Raw genomic sequence first — 24,207 nt, forward strand, 5'->3', positions numbered from 1 at the left:
AGACTCGGAGAGACTTACAAGGATATCAAATCATGCATATTAGAAATCAGCAAAGACTCAAATATATATCACAGATAATCTGATCACAAATCCACAATTCATCGGATCTCGGCAAACACACCGCCAAAGAGGATTACATCGGATAGATCTCCATGAAGATCATGAAGAACTTTGTATTGAAGATCCAAGAGAGAGAAGAAGCCATCTAGCTACTAACTACGGACCCGTAGGTCCGAAGTGAACTACTCACGAATCATTGGAGGGGCGATGATGTTGATGAAGAGGCCCTCCAACTCCAAAGTCCCCTCCGACAGGGCACCGGGAAGGGTCTCCAGATGAGATCTCGCGGAAACAGGAACTTGCGGCGACGGAACTCCCGATCTAGGTTTCTTTCTGGAGGTTTCTGAATTTATAGGACCATATGGCGGTGGAGTTGCATCAAGTGGGCCCCCGAGGGGGCCACAAGCTTGATTGGCGCGACCTAGGAGGGCCGCGGCGACAGGGCTTGTGGCGCCCTCGGGACCCCCCTCCGGTATCTTTTTCTTCCGGCATTTTTTATATTTTCCAAAAAAATCATCGCGAAAGAATTATTCCGTTTAGACTCCGTTCCAAAATCAGATCTGAAAAGAGTCAAAAACACAGAAAATACAGGAACTGGCGCTTGGCACTGAGTTAATAAATTAGTCCCAAAAAATATATAAAAGGTAAACAAAACATCCAAAGTTGACAAGATAACAGTGTGAAACCATCAAAAATTATATGTACGTATGAGATGTATCAAGCATCCCCAAGCTTAACTCCTGCTCGTCCTCGAGTAGGGAAGTGATAAAGAATGAATTTTTGATCCTTTCATGCTACCTATCATAGATGTCCTTTGTAACTCCTCTTATGTGACATGAATGTTCAGATCCATTAGATTCAAATAAATAGTTTGCTATTGACGTGGAAACAATAATACTTCAAGCAAACTAGCAAAGTAATCATGAACTTTCAAAATAACAAGGCCAAAAGAAAGTTATCCCTACAAAATCATATAGTCTAGCTATGCTCTATCATCATTGCACAACGAATTTAAATCATGCACAACCCCGGTATTGGCCAAGTAATTGTTTTCACACCTTTACTTTCTCAAACTTTTTTAACTCTCACGCAATACATGAGCGTGAGCCATGGTTTTAGCACTATAAGTGGTGTGGAGTGTGGTGGAGGTTGCAAGACAAACAAGGAGAAGATGATCACATTAACTAGGCATATCAATGAGCTGTGGAGATGCTCATCAATAGATATCAATGTGAATGAGTAGGGATTGCCATACAAATGATGCACTAGAGCTAAGAGTATGTGAAAGCTCTTAAAGAAAACTGTTGGGTGTGCATCCAGCTTGCTTGCTCACGAAGACCTAAGGCAATTTTGAGGAAGCCTATCATTGGAATATACAAGCCAAGTTATATATGATCAAAATTTCCCACTAGCTATATGGTGCTGACAAAACGAGAGACTCTCAATCATGAAGATCATGGTGCTTAATATGCACAAGTGTGGAAAGGTGGTAGCATTGTCCCTTCTCTCTTTTTCAATCTTTTTGTTTTTGAATGGGTTCTTTGGCCTATTTTTTATTATTGTTTTTTTGGTGGGCATATTTGGCCTCTTTTATTTCCTCACATGGGACAATGCTCCATCAATGATGATCATCACACTTACAACTCAAAACTTAGAGCAACGATGACTCTATATGGAATGCCTTCGGTAGTGTACCGTGACAATGATCTAGCATGGCATAGACATAAATGGAAACATCATGCTAGCTATCTTACGATCATGCAATGGCACTGTAGACGTGTTGGCACATGTCATGGTGGTGGTTGCATGGCAATATATCTCGGAATGACTTCGAAAAAGCCATAGTAGGTAGGTATGGTGGCTGTTTTGAGGGAGGCTAATGGTGGGTTTTGTGCACCGGCGAAAGTTGCACGGCACTAAAGAAGATAGTGATGGTGGAAGGTGAAAGTGCATCTAAACCATGGACTCAACATTAGTCATGAAGAACTCATATACTTGTTGCAAAAGTTTTATTAGTAATCGAAACAAAGCATTCAACACATACTCCTAGGGGAAGGGTTGGTAGGTATAAACCATCGCGTGATCCCGACCGCCACACAAAGGATGACAATCAATAGACTAATCATGCTCAGACTTCATCACATAGCGGTTCACCATACTTGCATGCTACGGGAATCACTAACTTCAACACAAGTATTTCTAGATCCACAACACCTTACTAGCATAACTTCAATGTTACCATAACCACAACTCAAAACTAATTGAGATGAATCAAACTTCTCTAACTATTCAATGCACATGAAGGTGGAAGTTTTCGTATCCCTTTGGATAACTACCCCTTTTGAGACTACTTGCAAAGCATAGATCAACTACCAAGCCACGCACCACCGTGCTCTAAAAGATATAAGTGAAGCACATAGAGCAAAATTAACTAGCTCAAAAGATATAAGTGAAGCACATGTGAGCTGAATTGTCTAACCAAAGGATATAAGTGAAGCTCGACAAAATCACGGTGAGTGCATGTCTCTCTCTCTAGGTGTGCAGCAAGGATGATTGTGACACAACAAACAAAATAAAAGACTCCTAAGATACAAGACGCTCCAAGCAAAACACATAACATGTGGTGAATAAAAATATAGCCCCAAGTAACGTTACCGATGGATAAAAGACGAAAGAGGGGATGCCTTCCCGGGGCATCCCCAAGCTTAGGCATTTACGGCATCCTTGAATCTCTTGGGGTGCCTTGGGCATCCCCAATCTTGAGCTCTTGCCACTCTTTATCTTTTTGTCCATAAGAACTTCACCCAAAACTTGAAAACTTCACAACACGAAACTTAAACAGAAACTCGTGATAACATTAGTATAAGAAAGCAAACCACCACTTCCTTAGGTACTGTAGAAAACTTAAATTCTCCTTATGCTGATGTTGGGTTACTATATTTTCAATCTTCCATGGCTAATACCCCCCGATACTATCCATAGTTTCATCAAAATGAGCAACCAAGACAACAAAAACAGAATCTGTTAATAGGAGACCAGTCTGTAGCAATCTGTATACTTCATATACTTCTGGTACTTCAAAAATTCTGAAAAATTACGACAGTCTGAAGAATTTGCATAGCAATCATCAGCAAAAAGAATCAACTCAAAATCTCTTACAGAAAAGAAAATTAATATTCTTTTCGTGAGCAGAAAGTTTCTGTGTTTTCCAGCATGACCAAATGATCATCCCCAAGACTAATCATAACGGTTTTGCTTGGCACAAACGCAAAAAGAAACACAAAAACACAATCATAACAGAATTATGAAAGTGTGGAAAACACAAAACAGAAAGAAAAAGGATAGATTCGTTGGGTTGCCTCCCAACAAACGCTATTGTTTAACGCCCTTAGCTAGGCATGAGGTGATGGAATCACGTATAGTCATCTTTGGTGCTCAAACCATAAGTAGCCCTCATCATAGATTCATAAGGCAATCTTATTTTCTTTCTTGGAAAGTGCTCCATGCGCTTCTTTAAGGGAAATTGAAATCTAATATTCCCTTCCTTCATATCGATGATAGCACCAATAGTCCTTAGGAAAGGTCGACCAAGAATAATGGGACATGAAGGATTGCAATCTATGTCAAGTACAATGAAATCCACAGGTACATAGTTCTTATTTGCAACAATAAGAACATCATCGATCCTTCCCATGGGTTTCTTGACGGTAGAATCCGCAAGATGCAAATTAAGAGAACACTCTTCAATCTCATGAAAACCAAGAATATCACATAAAGATTTTCGAATCGCGGAAACACTAGCACCCAAATCACACAAAGCATTGCACTCATAGTTTTTGATCTTGATTTTGATAGTAGGTTCCCACTCATCATGAAGTTTTCTAGGTATAGAGACTTCTAGTTCGAGCTTCTCTTGAAGAGATTTCATCATAGCATCTACGATATGCGCGGTAAAGGCTTTTGCTTTGGCTATAAGCATGTGGAGAGTTTGCAATGGATTGCATCAAAGAAATGCATTCAAACAAGGAGCAATTATCATAATTGAATTCCTTGAAATCCAAAGTGGGAGTTTCATTACTACCCAAAATTTTGATTTCTTTTACTCCACTCTCCACACCTTTATCATCAAGATAGGTGGATCAGAATCATTGGGGCGTTTTTCATCCAAAGTGGATTCATATCCAGCCCCTTCATCAATAGGTTTGACACGCGAAAACAAAGATTCAAGAGGAGACACACCAAGCACTTTAAGATCTTCGTGATTTGCATCACTAGAACGCACCCTTTTAAACCATTCATGCCTAGCGTGAATTTGGGCGGTTCTTTCTTTGCTCTCATTCATGGAGACACGCATAGCTTTCAAAGTTTCATCCAAGTTGACCTTGGGAGGAGCACATCTAACTTTCAAAGCATCAATATCACAAGACATCCTATCAAGCTCTTAGCCAAATCGTCAATTTTGAGTAGTTTTTCCTCTATGGACGCATTGAAAATCTTTTGAGACTTGATGAACTCTTTGATATTACTCTCTAAATCAGAGGGTAATTTGTTGTGATTTCCATAAGTTTTATTGTAGGAATTGCCATAATTTTTAGAGGAGTTACTAGGAAAAGGCCTAGGAACATAGTTTCCTCTAAAAGCATTGTTGTTGCCAAAATTGTTCCTACCAACAAAATTAACGTCCAAACTAGCGTTGCCACTCTCAATCAAGGAAGATAGTGGCATGTCATTAGGATCTAAAGGAGCGTTTCTACTAGCAACCAAATTCATCAACTCATCCATCTTAGCACTAAGCGAGTTAATTTCTTCTATAGTGTGTAACTTTTTGCTAGCAGGTGACCTTTCAGTATGCCACTGAGAGTAGTTGGTCATGATATAGTCTAGGAGTTTTGTAGCGTCTCCTAACGTGATTTCCATGAACGTTCCACCTGAGGCGGAGTCCAAGATATTGCGATAAGCGAAATTCAAACCAGCATAAAAGATTTGTATAATCATCCACAAACTCAAGCCATGAGCGGGACAATTTCTAATCATAAGCTTCATCCTCTCCCAAGATTGTGCAACGTGTTCATGATCAAGTTGCTTGAAATTCATGATATCGTTACGTAAGGAGATGATCTTAGCCGGTGGAAAATACTTGGATATGTAAGCATCTTTGCACTTATCCCAAGAATCGATGCTATTTTTGGGCAAAGAAGAAAACCAAGTTTTTGCGCGATCTCGCAACGAGAAAGGAAAAAAGCTTCAACTTAATCACGTCATTATCCACATCTCTTTTCTTTTGCATATCGCAAAGCTCAATGAAGGTATTGAGATGGGATGCGGCATCTTCACTAGGAAGGCCAGAGAATTGCTCTTTCATAACAAGATTCAACAAAGCTGTGTTGATTTCATATGATTCAGCACTAGTGGCGGGAGCAATCGGAGTACTAATAAAATCATTATTATTAGTGCTCGAGAAGTCGCAAAGTTTGGTGTTTTCAGCCATGATGACTTCAACAAACAAACAAGCACACAAGCAAGCAAGAAAACCGGCAAGGGAAAACGGCAAAGGCAAAAGAAAATGGCAAAGGAGAAAGGCAAATAAAAACGGCAAATGTGAAGTGGGGGAGAGGAAAACGAGAGGCAACTGGCAAAAAAGTAAATGCAAGAGATGAGTTTGTGAGACCTACTTGGATAGATCTCTCCTTCCCCGGAAACGGGGCCAAAAATTCTTCTTGCTACTGCGACAACAGACCTTCCTTGGTACGACACCAGCAATCCTGGTGCTGCGGCTACGCCTTTAGGGACTTCCTAGGCACATATGCAAAGGATTCCCCCGTGGCCTTGGAGCCTTGCGTTGGTGTTCCCTCGAAGCGGAAAGGGTGATGTAGCATAGCGGCGGTAAGTATTTCCCTCAGTTTTGAGAACCAAGGTATCGATCCAGTGAAGGAGTATCACAAGTGCCTGCACAAACACAAAAAAGCTTGCTCCCAACGCTATGAAGGGGTTGTCAATCCATTATAGATTGTGTGCCAAGTGAGAACTGAAAGCAACAAAGTAACAAAGCAAAGTAAAAAGCGGAGGTGTAAACGATGGGTGTGAATAGACCCGGGAGGCATAGTTTCACTAGTGGCTTCTCTCATGAAAGCAAGTAGACGGTGGGTGAACGAATTACTGTCGAGCAATTAATAGAACCGCGCAAAGTCGTGATGATATCTACGGCAATGATTATATCTATAGGCATCACGTCCAAAACAAGTAGACAGATACTTTCTGCATCTACTACTATTACTCCACACGTCGACCGCTATCCAGCATGCATCTAGTGTATTAAGTCCAAAAGAACAGAGTAACGCCTTAAGCAAGATGACATGATGTAGATTGACAATCTCATATCTACGACAAAGCCCACCTTGTTACCCTTGATGGCAACTACATGATGTGTGCCTTTGTGCCCCTATTGTCACTGGGAAAGGTCACCACACGGTAAGAATCCAAAACCAAGCACTTCTCCCATTGCAAGAATCATAGATCTGGTTGGCCAAACAAAACCCAAGACTCGGAGAGACTTACAAGGATATCAAATCATGCATATTAGGAATCAGCAAAGACTCAAATATATATCATAGATAATCTGATCACAAATCCACAATTCATCGGATCTCGACAAACACACCGCCAAAGAGGATTACATTGGATAGATCTCCATGAAGATCATGAAGAACTTTGTATTGAAGATCCAAGAGAGAGAAGAAGCCATCTAGCTACTAACTACGGACCCGTAGGTCTGAAGCGAACTACTCATGAATCATTGGAGGGGCGATGATGTGGATGAAGAGGCCCTCCAACTCCAAAGTCTCCTCTGGCAGGGCACCGGGAAGGTCTCCAGGTGAGATCTCGCGGAAACAGGAACTTGCGGTTGCGGAACTCCCAATCTAGGTTTCTTTCTGGAGGTTTCTGAATTTATAGGACCATATGGCGGTGGAGTTGCATCAAGTGGGCCCCCGAGGGGGCCACAAGCTTGATTGGCGCGACCTAAGGGGGGTCGCGGCGACAGGGCTTGTGGAGCCCTCGGGACCCCCCTCCGTTATCTTTTTCTTCCGGTATTTTTGATATTTTCAATAAAAAATCATCAGGAAAGAATTATTCCGTTTAGACTCCGTTCCAAAATCACATGTGAAGAGAGTCAAAAACACAGAAAAAACAGGAACTGACGCTTGGCACTAAGTTAATAAGTTAGTCCCAAAAAAGATATAAAAGGTAAACAAAACATCCAATGTTGACAAGATAACAGCGTGAAACCATCAAAAATTATAGATACGTTTGAGACATATCAGGCCCGCGGCCTTCTTCAACCTCCCGCCGAAGCAGGCAGCGGAGGAGGAGCCCCCATCGCCGGTGTCCCACACCTTCGGCCACCGTTCTCTTCGGCCCAGCCGTCGGAGGCCACCAGGGCGCGAGCCGCACCCGGCTGGGTGGCTCCTACTGGCCGAGAAAGGCTAGAGCGGCGCCGGCTCCTGAAGCAGTGGAGGTGGCCGCAACCTCCTTTGGACTCGGTCCTAGGCGCCGGGAGAAGGGATAGAGGAAGGGGAATGGACTCACCCTGGGCAGGAATGCCCGCAGGAGAGGTTAGGGGCAAGGGGAGCCTCGGCCCTGTCCGAATTTGAAACGAACGCCGCCGACGAGCTTCGGCCATGGGGGGGACAGAGCACGGAAGGGAGATTGAGGGCACAGTGCCAGTCGGGAAGAGAGGAGGTCAGGGGAAAGTCAGAGGGGGCTCAGGGAAGAGGAAATAAGAGGGGAGAGAAGAGAGAGCTCGGGAGCTCTTGGAGCTTTCGGTGCATGGATGCCACGCGTGCCTGGGAAGCTTGGAGGCTTGTTGATGATGGGGAGTGGTTTGAACGGTCAAAATAAATCCCTGAGACACACTGGGACATCTTGGACCAGCCGGAAATGGACTGGAGGAAGGAGACAAAGTGTAGAGCACCATTTCTGCACTCCACGGAGGTGGTCACCACCCCACTTGATGTCCTGGGTCACTCATTTGCCAGGCCAATGTGTCAAACATGCAAGGCATGCATGCCACAATGCACTGGTGAAGTTTGGCCCCAAGTGGAGCTGTTTTGAATTGGTTTTGACTGAGGTAAACATTCCAGCAGGAAACTAGGGGCTGATAAATGTGGTTTTCACAGGCAGGGATGGGAGGTGAAACTATGTCCTGGAGCATCTGGTATGGAAGGACTACACCACTGCAAAATTTCAGCTCAAGCAAAGAAGTGTAACTAGCACTTGATGTACAAAGCTACGGTGGAAAGTTGAGCTCAAGGGTTAAAGTGGAAGAGGCCAAAGTAGCCAATAAAGTGAATGCACACAAGGTGTTTGATAAGTGGCAAGGCAATCAGATGGACTTCAATGGATATGAAACTTAACAGGATCAAATAATATACGAAAATAAGCTTGGACACCAAATTTGGGATTTGGTGGAGAAGGTTTCCAATGTAGACATAGAAAACCCTTGAGATGGGCAGAAATGGCTTTCTGCTTACAATTCCCTTCAAATCAATTCCCACAAATACAATATTTGGTGTGGGGGCATTATTTGAGCATTAAGGCATGCACAAAAAGTTTGGGGTTAATTGGAGAAACTTTATAATGTAAAGTTTCCCAAAGTCAAAAATCAACAGAGAGGGTTTTGAGGGGCTTGGGAGAAGTTCTTCTATTCTCCTTGATGCACCACTTGGTGTGGATGCATTATTGGAGTATCAGAACATGTCCACCGAATTTGAGCACAATTGGAAACACTTGACAATGTAGAGTTGCTCAAATTTGAATTTGTACAAATAGGGTTTTAGAATAATTAGGGGAGTCAATTCAACTTGGATTGAGATGAAACTTGGCAAGATCATCAAACATATCATAGGTGACATGCTGGAATTTTACTCGAATTTATTGAGAATATTTCTTATAGGAATATTCCAAAAGATTGAAATAGGCACGAAGGGTTTTGGAGGGGTTTGCCCAATATTTTGAACATGTGCATGTGTTGAAACTCATATATATGGAATAAATATATCCACTGAGTTTCCCTAAATTTTCTTAAATACTTTGGAGGTAATAAAAATAACTTTCCTTCATAATAGACCATTTCTGGCCTCACAGAAAGGCATTTAAATAAAATAATAAAATAACTTCTAAAATAATAATATTGTGGTTTTTGGAAGACATTTTGATAATAGGTTTTAAATAGAATAATTGGCTCAAAATAAATTCCCTAATTGGAGGACTTGTAGTACAAATCTCATCTTAGGGGTTTGAAAGTTTAACTCAAAGAAATGCTTTTTGGTGAAAATAATATTTGGTAAAAATAGATACTGGTCCTAAACACATGGCATGATCATTAGGTAGGAGAACATGGGCTAAGGAGCTGAGTTGGAGAATTGCAAGAATTATTGGGGAGCAACCACATGCATACTATCAAGCAGGCAAACAATAGTCACTTCAAGCATCACACGCATTCACAAATTTTTTTATTGGCCCTAATTTTGGAAATAAGCTAATTAGTCAGGAAAGATAAACAGAGGGTGTTACACAAATACTGACTTCCTATATATCAATCTTCATTTCCGAACCATTGGCTCCTACATATTTTACGAAGGGTGTTACACAAACTCTGAACAAAACTTTGGTCACCAACACATATAACTCAACTATACCGAAACGTCACCGAACCTTAAGTGTGCAGACCCTGCGAGTTCGAGAACTATGCAAACATGACCCGAGACACTTCTCTGGTCAATAACCAACAGCGGGATCTGGATGTCCACATTGGCTCCTACATATTCTACGAAGATCTCTATCGGTTGAACCTCTATGTCAAGGATTCATATAATCCCATATAATATTCCCTTTGTCCTTCGGTATGTTACTCGCCCGAGATTCGATCGTCGGTATCTCTATACCTAGTTCAATCTCGTTACCGGCAAGTCTCTTTACTCGTTCTGTAATACAAGATCCTGTAACTAACTCCTTAGTCACATTACTTGGAAGGCTTGTTGTGATGTTGTATTATCGAGTGGGCCCCAAGATACCTCTCCGTCACACGGAGTGACAAATCCCAGTCTTGATCCATGCCAACCCAACAGACACCTTTGGAGATACCTGTAGAGCGTCTTTATAGTCACCCAGTTACATTGCGATGTTTGATAACCCACAAGGTATTCCTTCGGTGTCCGGGAGTTGCATGATCTCATGGTCATAGAAACAAATACATTGACATGCAGAAAACAGTAACAATAAACTGACACGATCATATGCTACGTTTATAGTTTGGGTCTTGTCCATCACATCATTCTCCCAATGATGTGATCCTGTTATCAAGTGACAAAACTTGCCTATGGCCGGGAAACCTTGACCATCTTTGGTCAACGAACTAGTCAACTAGAGGCTCACTAGGGACAGTGTGTTGTCTATGTATCCACACATGTATTTGATTTCCAATCAATACAATTCTAGCATGGATAATAAATGATTATTATGAACAAGGAAATATAATAATAACTAATTTATTATTGCCTCTAGGGCATATTTCCAACAGCTCCCTCCATCCATAAGAACCATTGTGAGGGTGTATCCACCAACCTGAGGTGCCACTACCAAAGCTAGATCTCTCGGGTTATCAACCCGGGGCGGCTGATCCTCACGGCTCCAAAAAATTGGATGCTCACACCAGTTGAGGTATCTAGGGACTGCCGGCTCAGTCATGCTGACGGATGTCTGCTTACGCTTCCTATCCTATTTGCAACCATTGGTGGTAAAAATGTGGTACTGACCATTATTCAGCTGTTTAGGGTTGCTCTCAAACCTAGACTGATTGTTATTTTGTTGATTTCCTTGGTCAGAATGTTGCATGTTAATAGAATCCCCTTGGTGCTGATAATCTGATCTAGAGCCACCTTGTTCGTTAAATCCTGACCCTCGGAAACCTCGAGACGAGCCGCCATGCGGGCCGGGTTGTCCATACTGACCAGAATGTCCACCATTAGCCCACAGGTGGCTCTGAAAGGCTTGATTTCTAAACTCTTGCGTGATATAGCAATTTTCCCACAAATGATTAGATGGCTTATCATGAGTGCTATGCTTTGGGCAAGGCACTTTCAGTGCCTCCTCATAGTTACGCGGCTTATTCTCATTATAAGGTCCTCCGGAATGGTGCTGGTGTATGAAACCAGTATTGGCCATGAATTCTGGGCCGCCCTCAGGGTGCTTTCGTTTATTATTGTGATTTCCCTAGTTCCCACTTTGTTGGTTACCTTTGACACCTTCTCCTTTCTTGCCCTTGCCGGTCTTATCCTCATGTGACCCGGGGTCTTTCGTTCCATCTGACTCGGCGTGCCTGGTGAGAACATCCATCAAGTCCCCATGTCTTGAGTCTTTCCCTTCAAACGACCTGAATTAAGCACTAGTGGTTGGAAATGACAATTCTTCTCAAGGATCAGAACAGCTTGCGAGGCTGTCATACTATCCGATGAATGGATTATTTCTGCAACCCGATGCATCCAATGATGGGCCGACTCGCCTCTGCGCTGAACGCAATGTTGAAGATCCACAATTGTCATTGGGCGCTTGCACGTTCCTTGAAATTTTTTGATGAAACGTTCTTTTAGTTCCCCACAAGTGTTGATGGAATTAGGTCGAAGATTTTTAAGCCAAGTTTGGGCCGGCCCTTCCAACATCATCGTTAGATATTTTGCACATATTGCATCGCTGACATCGAGCATGTCCATGGCCATCTCGTAACTTTCAATTGATGCCACCGGCTCAAGATCTGTCGTATAGTTTGGCACCTTACGAGGGCCTTTAAAGTCTATAGGCATGGGCTCACTACGAAGATCCGGTGACAAACACGGGACGCCGATTGTCGTGGTGCTACTTGTGGCTCCATGTGTTGCTGACTAAGGCTTCGCTATAGGTGGTTGATCCACCTGCCTCACAGCCGCCTCTGCCTCTCCCTGAGGGGCAGCTCTTGTTGCGTCCACTAAGTTTTGGGCATTCTGTAATCCGGCCCGGGTCGGGGAAACCCGAGGTTCTTGTCGCCGCGCGTTATTGGAAACAGTCGACGACTCCCCATGGCGGCTGACATAAGGTGTAGAGTGCATTCGATCTCGACTGTACAAGTACTGCACCTGTTGGGCCAGTGTCGTCTTCACCTTCTCAATGGCATTCCTAGCTTCAATTTCCATCAGGGTGTGTTCGTGTATGGGGAGTTCCTCCAAGTGACGCGTTGTAGCCAACATATTGTTAACGGGGTTGAAAAAATGACCACGCGGTGTGTGAAAATGATGTGGTGATGCCTGAGCCGGCTGCACGTGAGCCAGCTGTGCCTAAGTCGGTTGTCCCTGATCATGTGGCGGGTTCTCTGCAGCACTAGGGGTACGTGGACTAGCGAATAGGCGCGTCGGTGTAACGTTTGGTGGTAACCGAGATTGATGCCTCCTCATGTGAACCACCTCATTGGTCTGTTGACGAAGTCCAAGCTGCCTGATAACCCACAAGTATAGGGGATCAATTGTAGCCTTTCTCGATAAGTAAGAGTGTCGAACCCAACGAGGAGCTAAAGGTAGGACAAATATTCCCTCGAGTTCTATCGACCACCGATACAACTCTACGCACACTTTACGTTCGCTTTACCTAGAACAAGTATGAAACTAGAAGTACTTTGTAGGAGTGGAAGGATAGGCTTGCAAGAAAGTAAAGAACACGTAAATAAAACTAGGGGCTGGTTAGATAAAGAAACAACTACGAGTGTCTAACGAGTGTGGAAAAGTGGTGGTAGGAGTTGCGGAATTGTCCCTAAGCAATTGACTACGTTACTAGATCGATAGCAACTATCATGTGGGAGAGGCCTCTGCTAGCATGTCATCCCTTACTTGGAAATCTATGCACTTATGATTGGAACTATTAGCAAGCGTCCGCAACTACTAACGTTCATTAAGGTAAAACCCAACCATAGCAATAAGATATATTGGTCCCCCTTCAATCCCATATGCATCAATTTCTATGCTAGGTTTGAAGCTTGTGTCACTCTAGCTTGTCAATACATAGTTCTATCAACATACAACTAACCCTATGGTGTGATCCACGCGTGCGATCATATGATGGGCACCAAAGGACAGCAACATAACCACAAGCAAATTAAACCAATCATAGCAATTCATCAATCACCGATAGGACAATGATAATCTACTCACACATCATAGGATAGCAACACATCATTGGATAATAATATGTAGCATAAAGCACCATGTTCAAGTAGAGGGTACAGCGGGTTGCGGGAGAGTGAACCGCTGAATATAGATGGGGGAAGAAGATGGAGATGTTGGTGAAGATGACAGAGGTGTTGGTGTAGATCGTCGTCACACAATGATGTCCCGGGCGGCGTTCCGGCGCCGCCGGGAGAGAGGGGGGAGATCCCCCTCCTTCTTCTTATTCCTTGACCTCCTCCCTATATGGGAGAAAGGTTTCCCCTCTGGTCCATGGTCTCCATGGCGGCGGAGGGGCGAGAGCCCCTCCGAGATTGGATCTCTCTCTCTGTGTGTCCTTCTGTTTCTGCGCTCACATATTGTGCGTTTGATCATTTCTTAAATTCCGGGAGATCCGTAACTCCGATTGGGCTGAAATTTTAACACGATTTTCTTCGGGATATTATCTTTCTTGCGGCGAAAGAAGGGCTCCAACTGCCTTAAGGAGTGTCCACAAGCCTGCCTGCCGCGGGGCCACCCCCTGGTCGCGACGACAGGGCTTGTGGGCACTCCGTGCATCGCCTCGCGTTGATTCTTCTTCCCAAAAATCATAAATATTCCAAAAAAATATCACCGTAAATTTTTATTACGTTTGGACTTCGTTCGGTATGGATATTCTGCGAAACAAAAAACATGCAACAAACAGGAACTGGCATTGGGCACTTGATCAATATGTTAGTCCCAAAAATAGTATAAAAAGTTGCCAAAAGTATATGAAAGTTGTAGAATATTGGAATAAACAATAAAAAATTATAGATACGACGGAGAAGTATCACTGCCACACCTCAACTCGTAGATGCTCTAATTCATCACGGATTCGAGCATGCGCCTCTGTCATTCAGATGTTCTCGGCATCGATTTATTTGTGAGCCTTGATCATCTCTGTGCGGAGTTTTGCTAGTTGTGCGTTACGCTCTTCCGGTTCTCCTTAGTGACTGTATACTCCAAGAGTTTAGTCGTCTCGTCCACTAAGTCAATCATGGATTGAGACGACATTTTACTTGACCCGCCAGCCTCATGAGTAGCTCTTGTTGCAGCTAGGTCGGTCTGGTGGAGGTGCTGCTCCAATCATGGATTGAGAAGACCTAGGGCAATTTTGAGGAAGCCCATCATTGGAATATACAAGCCAAGTTATATAATGAAAATTTCCCACTAGTATATGGAACTGACAACATAGGAGACTCTGACATGAAGATCATAGTGCTATTTGAAGCACAAGTGTGGAAAGAGGATAGTAGCAATTGTCCCTTCTCTCTTTTCTCTCATTTTTTTGTGGGCACTTTGGCTCTTTTTTATTTTTTATTTTTTTATTTTGGTGGGCATCTTTGGCCTCTTTTTTATAAATGGGCTTCGCTGGCCTCTTTTATTTCCTCACATGGGACAATGCTCTATTAATGATGATCATCACACTTTCAACTCAATACTTAGAGCAATGATGACTCTATATGAAATGCCTTTGGTAGTGTACCGTGACAATGATCTAGCATAGCAATGACATCAAAAAATGGACGAGCCATGGAAACATCATGCTAGCTATCTTACGATCATGCAATGGCAATATGGAAGTGGTGGCACATGTCATGAGACGGAATGGTGGTAGTTGCATGGCAATATATCTCGGAACGGCCATGACAATGCCATAATAGATAGGTATAGTGGCTGTTTTGAGGGAGGCTATATGGTGGGTGTAATGCACCGGCGAAAGTTGCGCGGTGCTAGAGAGGCTAGCAGTGGTGGAAGGGTGAGAGTGCGTATAATCCATGGACTCAACATTAGTCATAAAGAACTCACATACTTATTGCAAAAGTCTATTAGTCATCGAAACAAGGTACTACATGCATGCTCCTAGGGGAAAGGTTGGTAGGAGTTAACCATCGCGCGATCCCGACCTCCACACAAAGGATGACAATCAATAAATAAATCATGCTCCGACTTCATCACATAACGGTTCACCATATGTGCATGCTACGGGAATCACAAACCTTAACACAAGTATTTCTAAAAATACACAATTACTCACTAGCATGACTCTAATATCACATATTCATGTCGAAAAACTGTTGCAAGGAATCAAACATATCATATTCAGTGATCTGCAAGTTTTATGTAGGATTTTATGACTAACCATGTGAATGACCAACTCATGTTAAATCTATAAATAGGTATAAGTGAATCATGAGAGTTTAATTCTTTCTACAAAGAATATGCCCCCCTCTAACAAATATAAGTGAAGCAAAAGAGCATTCTACAAATGGAGGTTTTCTATATGTAGGGAAACAGGCAATCCAAACTTCAAAAGATATAAGTGAAGCACATGAAGCAATCTATAAAGCCAACCAAGGACTATCTCATACCAGCATGGTGCAAAAAAGAAAAAGGAAAAATAAACACAAAAGACACTCCAAGCATTTGCACATATCATGTGACGAATTAAAATATTTCTCCGAGAAAAATTACCGATAGATTGTAGACGAAAGAGGGGATGCCTTCCAGGGATCCCCAAGCTTAGACGCTTGAGTCTTCCTTGAATATTACCTTGGGGTGCCTCGGGCATCCCCAAGCTTAGGCTCTTGCCTCTTCTTATTCCTTCATCCATCGTGCTCTCACCCAAAACTTGAAAACTTCAATCACACAAAACTCAACAAAACTTCATGAGATCCGTTAGTATAATAAAATAAATCACCACTTCAAGTACTGTTGTGAACTCATTCTAAATTAATATTAGCATTATATCTACTGTAATACAACTCCACCATGGTTCATACCCACCGATACTACCCATAGATTCATCAAAATAAGAGAACAATGCATAGAAAACATAATCTGTCAAAACAGAACAGTCTGCAGCAATCTGTATATTTCGTATACCTCTGCTATCTCAAAAAATCTGAAAAATTACGAACATCTGAAAAATTTGCATATAAATCAGCAGAAAAAAGAATCAACTCAAAAGCTCTTCCATAATAAAAACTAAAATTAATTTCGTGAGCAGAAAGTTTCTGTCTTTTCTCAGCGTGATCAAACAACTATCACCCAAACTAATCGTAAAGGCTTTACTTGGCACATTATTTTTAAAAACACAAAGGAATTGTACAAGGGGATAATTATTTTTGTGAGAAACTTCCATGAAAAATTCTACATTGTTTCCATGAGCATGAACACAAGTGTTCAAGGTCGACCATCACTTCCGCAATGCATCACCTTTCAATCGCTTCTCTTTTTGAAAAAGTTTTAAGTTCCCCTCTATAATTTTTGTTTTGTTTTTAAACTAAATAAAAGCACTCAACAGAAATAAATGACTCTCTAAAACTTCCGGGTTGTCTCCCAGGCAACGCTTTCTTTAAAGCCATTAAGCTAGGCATAAAGTGCTCAAGTAATGGATCCACCCGGATCCCAAGGTATATCAAAGCCAATTTTAATTAGCAATGATTTGAAATTTAGTAGTGAGCACAAGGTAACATATATCAAGAAATGACGAAGTCTAACTCTCTTCCTATGCATTGGCATGTCATAAAAGAACAATTCATGCACACCAAGTAAAGGCCAATACATAGCATAAGAAGTTTCTTGCAATTTTATCGTATTGGAAACATAGAGAGGTGGAGATGTAGTTCCTCTCTCATAATAATTGCAAGTAGGAGCAGGAAGCACATGCATATTATATTCATCAAAATCATCATGTTTAACATAAGGGACTATAGCTAGCTCATCTTCATAAGCATCATTCATATTGGCATAATGGCCACAAGCATAGCAAGCATCAAGTTCATCAAAAAGGGATATTTCAAACGAATCCAAGGGATCATAGCATTCATCCTTCGGTAACAACGAAGGGAAATTAAATAATGTATGAGTAGAAGAGTTACTCTCATTAGAAGGTGGACACGGGTAGCTAGTCCGCTCTTCCTCCTTTTGTTCTTCGCTCTCCTCTTCATCTTTTTCATCTAATGAGCTCACAATTTCAGCATTTTCTTCTTCCATAGTTTCCTGTAAAATAATAGTCTCTTCTTGGGCAGCATAGGATTTCTACTTAAATCGTTCAATATGGGCATTATATTCATAATTAGTATAACAATAACGAAGCATAGCCAAATTTTCAAATCGGTAAGGAGCATCATCATTATCATCACACCTTTTAAACAGAGCCTCAATTTCATAAGCACCCACAAAAGCAACAAACTCTTCTATTTGATCCACATCATAGTAATCATATATACCATTAGCATAAGAAGCCAAGGTTCTATGATCATTAAATTCACAAGAAAAGGGAAGGTGTGGAGCCTTCATCCTAGAGCAACAAGTAACACCATATCTCTTGCATAGTTCCCAAGCATACCATTTCAACAAATGGATTTGATCCCATAAAAGTTTCCCTTTTTGAGTCAAGCGATAATCCCTAAAGTATTCACGTTGATCCAACGTGTATCCTATTATATAATTGAATGGGGCTTTCTCAGGATTATTAAAGAAGTGCATAATATTTTCCACATAACGAGCCTCGAGGGTTTTAGGAGGTTCCCCATCTCCATGAGTAGCAAGTACACCTAATTTTTTTGGTATTTCGTGTTCCATATCCATAACTAAAGATAGAGAACAACTTAGAACAGCAAATAAATCTACTTAGTGATAAAGCAAACAAGCACACACGAGGATATTCACCCCACGCTATTGTTCCCCGGCAACGGCGCCAGAAAAAGGTCTTGATAACCCACAAGTATAGGGGATCAATTGTAGCCTTTCTCGATAAGTAAGAGTGTCGAACCCAACGAGGAGCTAAAGGTAGGACAAATATTCCCTCGAGTTCTATCGACCACCGATACAACTCTACGCACACTTTACGTTCGCTTTACCTAGAACAAGTATGAAACTAGAAGTACTTTATAGGAGTGAAAGGATAGGCTTGCAAGAAAGTAAAGAACACGTAAATAAAACTAGGGGCTGGTTAGATAAAGAAACAACTACGAGTGTCTAACGAGTGTGGAAAAGTGGTGGTAGGAGTTGCGGAATTGTCCCTAAGCAATTGACTACGTTACTAGATCGATAGCAAGTATCATGTGGGAGAGGCCTCTGCTAGCATGTCATCCCTTACTTGGAATTCTATGCACTTATGATTGGAACTATTAGCAAGCGTCTGCAACTACTAACGTTCATTAAGGTAAAACCCAACCATAGCAATAAGATATATTGGTCCCCCATCAATCCCATATGCATCAATTTCTATGCTAGGTTTGAAGCTTCTGTCACTCTAGCCTGCCAATACATAGTCATATCAACATACAACTAACCCTATGGTGTGATCCACGCGCGCGATCATATGATGGGCACCAAAGGACAGCAACATAACCACAAGCAAATTAAACCAATCATAGCAATTCATCAATCACCGATAGGACAACGATAATCTACTCAGACATCATAGGATAGCAACACATCATTGGATAATAATATGTAGCATAAAGCACCATGTTCAAGTAGAGGGTACAGCGGGTTGCGGGAGAGTGAACCGCTGAATATAGATGGGGGGAGATGATGGAGATGTTGGTGAAGATGGCGGAGGTGTTGGTGTAGATCGCCGTCACACGATGATGTCCCGGGCGGCGTTCCGGCGCCGCCGGGAGAGAGGGGAGGAGAGCCCCCTCCGTCTTCTTATTCCTTGACCTCCGCCCTAGATGGGAGAAGGGTTTCCCCTCTGGTCCATGGTCTCCATGGCGGCGGAGGGGCGAGAGCCCCTCCGAGATTGGATCTCTCTCTTTGTGTCCTTCTGTTTCTGTGCTCCCAGATTCTGTGTTTCACCGTTTCTTAAATTCTCGGAGATCCGTAACTTCGATTGGGATGAAATTTTAACACGATTTTATTCCGGATATTATCTTTCTTGCGGCGAAAGAAGGGCTCCAACCGTCTTAAGGAGTGGCCACAAGCATGCCTGCTGCAGGCCCACCCCCTGGCCGCGGCGACAGGGCTTGTGGGCATTCCGTGCATCGCCTCACGTTGATTCTTCTTCCCAAAAATCATAAATATTCCAAAAAAATCCCCGTAAATTTTTATTACGTTTGGACTTCGTTTGGTATGGATATTCTGCGAAACAAAAAACATGCAACAAACAGGAACTGGCACTGGGCACTGGATCAATATGTTAGTCCCAAAAATAGTATAGAAAGTTGCCAAAAGTATATGAAAGTTGTAGAATATTGGCATGAAACAATAAAAATTATAGATACGACGGAGACGTATCACTCCCACACCTCAACTCATAGATGCTCTAATTCATCACGGAATCGAGCATGCGCCTTTGTCATTCAGATGTTCTCGGCATCGATTTCTTTGTGAGCCTTGATCATCTCTGTGCGGAGTTTTGCTAGTTGTGCGTTACGCTCTTCCGGTTCTCCTTAGTGACTGTATACTCCAAGAGTTTAGTCGTCTCGTCCACTAAGTTAATCATGGATTGAGACGACGTTTTACTTGACCCGCCAGCCTCATGGGTAGCTCCTGTTGCAGCTAGGTCTGGTGCAGGCGCGGCTCCACCCATGTAAATAGTGACTTGTCGAGGTGGGTCATATGGTTCCCTGGCCGCTTCTTCCTCCGAAGCTGCCCCAAGTTCGTTACCGAGGGGACAGATAGATGTGATGTCTCCCATGGAGGACTCGCCATGAGGGTTGTGGTTGACGAGGACATCTTCACCGCTTGCCGGTTCATCCATAAGGTTGAGCCCTTGGGTAAACCCGACAAACAAGTGACGACCACCAGTTTGAAGACGACCGTGCCAGTCGCGCCGAGTCGGCTCGTTGATGGAGGTGTAGATGTCCAACTCAGACATTGTTGCGTAGTTCTGATCAAAGGGGATATGCGAGCTAGTTTCTGCTAAGTCAGTCTTTAAACCCCAACATGTGTTGTCGATGTAGAGATTGTTTCGGCGACTCTTGATCATCATGGTCATCGCGCGACTCCCAAACCCCGGAAGGTTTCCCTTCGAGAACTCAACTCCACCTTGTGATTGCCTCATGGTGGGCGCCAACCGTCGTGGTTTTGTCATGGTAGATGTTCTCGTGAATGAACTTAGTGGTTATGCCATTGTCGTGGTGTGGCGACTCAAAGGGGTTGATTGAGGAACGAGAGGCGGATTTACCCAGGTTTGGCCCCTCCGATGGAGGTAAAAGCCTACGTCCTGCTTTATGTTTGTATTGATGGGAATCTCCATTACGCGGAATCGCTAACCTAGCTCTCGAGGGTTTCTTACTTGATATGTCTAACTTGAGGGCTCTCCTTTATATATTGGTAGAGGCCCCAAGTTTACAACAGAGTCCGGGTTGAATAATACCCATGACCTATTACCAATCTACCTCATCTTTCTTCCCAAGTCAGGATACCTTCCGGCGTCTCTTGCCTTGTACATCTATGAGCCGCCGTATCCTGTTGATGGGCCGCTTGGTGGCTTGTCGGCTAAATCTTCCGGCCCATCTCCTCATGTTGTCCTTGGGACTTGACCCGACCTTGTAGGGCGGGTGAAATCCTGGGGTTATATTCCTGACAGTGCCTTATCGTGTCATTCGGGACCATGCATGTAAGCTAATATTGGGATCGAGTCAAGCGAAGGAGATGGAATGGGATGGCTTTGATTGGATGGTGCTGATCGAGCACCTACTCTCCACCTCCGGGCCGAAAACCCTAGGTCTGGCCCTAGTTGCTTATACCTGACAACGATGATGTTTTTTGCGTCATTGTCGTGTTGATGCATTGCTCGAAGTTTGCTTGGAGTAGATCTTTAGGATGATAACTCACAATCCGATAGTTGTTGGATCAGGTGATGGGGGCATTTGCACATCGTTCCCTTCCCGAAGGCATTGCATTTGGAGAACTATTATTGTAGTCCTTGTGTTGTCAATCGGTAGTGGGTGCCGATGGTCTTCATTGTATGTCATCGGTCATTGTTTTGATCGCTTCAGGTTTTTATTTTCTCTTTTCCTCCGCCTCGCGTAGCATCGGGCTTCTATGACTTTGCTCTCTGCGTGCGTGATTTTCTTTGTGTGGGCGTGGGTGTTGGTTGTGTGCATCTTAGTTATGCAGATACCGGATGTGTTCATCATGTTTGTATTCCCTTGATGCTTCTTTATGAATCAATAAGAAACATCTTTTATAGAAAAATACAGTCTATATATAGTACATATCCAAAACATCTTATAATAGTGAATGGAGTGAGTAAAATCTAATGAGTCAAAGGTCTTCCGCACTAAAATCAAATCTTAAAAATCAAATTCTTCAAAATGTGTCCTCCTTTTGATCCATATTAGTTGTCCCTCAAACAAGTGTATCTAGCACTAAAACACGTCGAGATACATCTACTTTAGCATCAATTAATGTGGATAGGAGGGAGTACGGAAAATCTTGTAATCCAAATATACACCATATGTAAGGATACATTCTTATGTATGAGCATATTGTATTGTCACATCCCAGATTTTTCCCAAATCTGGAATGTTGAAATTTTCATAGGAAATTATTTTCTGTCAAACAAAATTCCTTGAGTGTTGATTTCCAGTTGAAATGAATTGATTGTTTGAATAGGAAGTTGAAACCCAATGGCAACCAGAGAAAACCTAGCTAGCCAATATGTCGAACCCAAGCCATTTGAAATATTGTTGGGAAAAGCATTTAAAATAAGTCCCAAGAATATCCAAGTCAATTTGTTTTCCCTAAATGATTTGGATTAGTTTTTACTTGAAAATCCTTTGAAATCAATTCAAATCAATATGGAGTTTAATCAAATATGACTTGCATTTTATTCTGGCAGGAAATAGAATTCCACAAGACCAAACAATGACCTAGACCCTCTGCCTATCTTTAAAATTGGATTTGAAACAACTTAGGTTTTCAAACAAAACTCAAATTCTATTTGAAAATAAAAGTGCAGATATTAACTCGCCCAAAATGGCCAAAAGAAATGTGCATTATTTCAGAAATATTCCTTTTCTAATTAAAAAAGTAGGTGTTGAAAACATTTTCAAATTCAAAATAGTTTTGAATTTACAAAGAAACAGAAAAAGAAAAGAAATAAGACATAGACACAAAAAACAAAATAAAAAGGAAAACACCCTCAGGCCACCTAGCATACCCGGCCAGCAACGCGCGCGCAACCAGCCCACGCCCGCACTTCCCTCTTCCCGAGCCACTAACGTGCAAGACCCACGTGTCATGGTCATCCATGACCTCCCGCATCCGTCAACCCAACGACCCCACGCATGATGCCGTGCATTCCCACGCATGTTTCCCACCTCGCACGCTCTCCAACCCCAACCATCGTGCCCCTATAAAAAAAACTCGACCCTCTTGTGTGTTTGCCCCAAGCAATCGAACAAGATCGGCGCTAGACTGTTGTCGGTGAACCCTTGAGCCCCGAGTATGACCTCGAGCTCCCGAGCTCGATTCTGATGAGAACATTCCCTGCCCGAATGAGCCACCACCACCCCTACGTTCTGAGGGGAACGTTGCATGGGAAACAAAAAAATTCCTACGCACACGAAGACCTATCATGGTGATGTCCATCTATGAGAGGATATTAGATCTACGTACCCTTGTAGATCGCTAAGCGGGAAACGTTAAGAAACACGGTTGATGTAGTGGTACAACTTCGTGATTCAAATCACTGTTGTCCCACGATTCGTTCTGATCTAGCGCCGAACGGACGACATCTCCGCGTTCAGCACACATACAACTCGATGACGATCTCGGCCTTCTTGATCCAGCAAGGGAGACGGAGAAGTAGATGAGTTCTCAGGCAGCGTGACGGCGCTCCGGTGGTGGTGATGATCTACTCCTGTAGGGATCCGCACGAGCTCCGCAGAAATCTGATCTAGAGGCAAAACTATGTGGAATAGATTTGAGCTGCACGTGGCAAAGTTGTGTCTCAAAAACCCTACAACCACCAGTATATATAGGAGGAGGGGAGGGTCTAGCCTTGGGGCACAAGGTCCCTGATACGTCCATTTTGCATCATGTTTTCATGTTGATATTTATCGCTTCTTGGGTTGTTATTTCACTTCATGGTACAATACTTATGCCTTTTCTCTCTTATTTTGCAAGGTGTACACGAAGAGGGAGAATGTTGGCTGCTGGAATTCTGGCCTAAAAGAGGAGCAAAGTTGAGATACCTATTCTGCGCAACTCCAAACGTCGTAAGAATCAACGAGGATTTTTTTCCGGATTTATAAAAAATACTGGGCCAAAGAAGCGCTAGAGGGGCGCCAGCAGGTGGCCACAAGCCTGCTTGGCGCGGCCACCCCCCTGGTCGCGCCAAGGGGGCTTGTGGGAAGCCTGCTGGCCCACTGGCCCCCCTCTTCTGCTATATGAAGGGTTTCGTCCAGAAAAAAATCAGGGAGGAGCTTTTTCGTGGATTCGCCGCCGCCAAGAGGCGGAACTTGAGCAGAACCAATCTAGAGCTCCGACAGGATGATCCTGCTGGGGAAACTTCCCTCCCGGAGGGGGAAATCGTCACCATCGTCATCACCAACACACCTCTCATCGGAGGGGACTCTTCACCATCAACATCTTCATCAGCACCATCTCATCTCCAAACCCTAGTTCATCTCTTGTAACCAATCTCTGTCTCGCGACTCCGATTGGTACTTGTAAGGTTGCTAGTAGTGTTAATTACTCGTTGTAGTTGATGCTAGTTGGATTATTTGGTGGAAGAGTTTATGTTCAGATCCTTGATGCTACTCATTACCTCTCTGGTCATGAATATGATTATGCTTTGTGAGTAGTTACTTTTGTTCCTGAAGACATGGGATAAGTCATGCTAATAGTAGTCATGTGAATTTGGTATTCGTTGGATATTTTGATGTATTGTATGTTGTTTTTCCTCTAGTGGTGTTAT

Source organism: Hordeum vulgare, chromosome 7H, assembly GCF_904849725.1.
Source record: "Hordeum vulgare subsp. vulgare chromosome 7H, MorexV3_pseudomolecules_assembly, whole genome shotgun sequence".
NCBI lineage: Eukaryota > Viridiplantae > Streptophyta > Magnoliopsida > Poales > Poaceae > Hordeum > Hordeum vulgare.